Source organism: Leptonychotes weddellii, chromosome 4 (genome assembly GCF_054177405.1).
Source record: "Leptonychotes weddellii isolate Sample4059 chromosome 4, ASM5417740v2, whole genome shotgun sequence".
Lineage (NCBI taxonomy): Eukaryota > Metazoa > Chordata > Mammalia > Carnivora > Phocidae > Leptonychotes > Leptonychotes weddellii.
The window spans coordinates 123,254,822-123,256,349 of record NC_138372.1 but is presented as its reverse complement, the minus strand read 5'-3'; positions in this window follow the sequence as shown (position 1 = coordinate 123,256,349).

Sequence of the window (1,528 nt, the reverse complement as noted above, 5' to 3'; positions counted from 1 at the left end):
AGAACTAATCATCTCAGCATGGCTGTTCCTGCTGTTCCAAGCTTGGAGGAAGATAATTGCAGCTAAAAGTATCAGAGGAAAGAAGCAAAGAAAATGTAGTATTATTCCCTTTGTAGAGAACAGGGACAGTTGCAGGAAAGAATTATAGGACCGTGATTTCTGAATTATTTATCTTGTGTCACAAATGTCACAGGGCTTTCAGTGAAGTGTTTGGTCCTTACTTACCGTGAGTGTTGATGCACCATCTAAAGGTTCTCCTGATAAAATTTAAGTCATTGACTGTCCTTCCAAGGCTGGAAGATAAGAGAACTGTTATCACAACCATTGCATTCCATCGGCCTGGGAAGTACAGCTAAGCAAAGAACCCACAGAAGGAAAAACCAGGCGTTTCCAGAGAAGTGGGGGCTAGGTTCCATATGGCTCACCGTGGTGCCTAGCAGATGGCCTGGGCAGCATGCTGGAAGAGCTGACAGGGTCCAGCAGGCAGCTAGTGAGGGTGCCCGCCGAAGCCTGTCACGTGAAAAGAATTTCAGTCAGTTAGGGCGAGGAAAAGTGATGATTTTTATGTTTATGATTCTTTGCCTTATGCATTTTGAAGAGTGAAATAAAATGTCAGGAGGACAGATGTGAGGATAAGGTAGAATAATCTCTCGATAGGTCTACTAGTGCCAGAAGCCTAAGAAAAGAACTCTGGTTGCTAAATTAGAATTCTAATAGCTCCTGAATAATAGCTAACTGTAGTGCTTTGCATGCCAGGCTTTTAAAATGTCACAACCTTACTAGGTAGGTTCTAATTTTGTTCCCAATTTAAAATGAAGAAAGGGCTTGAAGCGAAAGACTTGATCATTTGTCCTCAGTGAGTCTTGGAGCCATTCCTGACTCCAGAGTTCACTCGTAGTCATTACTTTTGGCTATTTTTTTTTTTTTTAGAAGATGTGCACTTGTTGGAAAGCAGGTCTCCTTCTCTATCGTAGATAGCAGGAAGAACAAAAGTCATTCATTCATTCAACAAAATTTACTGAACATCTGCAATGTGCCAGGCGCCATCAAGACTGTCGTGGATATTTGAGGTGTGAGGGCCCAGAAGGACTTATAACCCAGTGATTCTCAAGAAAAAACTATTTCTCCATCCAGAGAATTCACTTAGCACTAGCCATACTGCCCTGCTCTACCATTTGTGACAGCTTGCTTTGGCATTCTGCTGGCCTCACACCTCCCTGCCCTTACCTCCCTCTCTTCACCGACATGCGCCTTCTGCAACCACCAAACTGGACTCGACTCTGCTCTCGCCCCAAACGCCCAACCCTTGCCTTCTCCTTCTGTGATGATTCTCTTTTTTTTCTACAGTGATAATGTAGTATGAAACTTACTTTAATAGAAGTAAGAATAGTATGGCTTTGGAAGCAAAATGGGGGAATTATTCTGTCTGGGGTAATAGGAAGACTTTACAAAGGAGCTTATACTTGCGTCTTGAACGATGTAGGAGTTTAACTGTTGGGTGTCAGGTGGATTCCAGCCAGAGAGACCA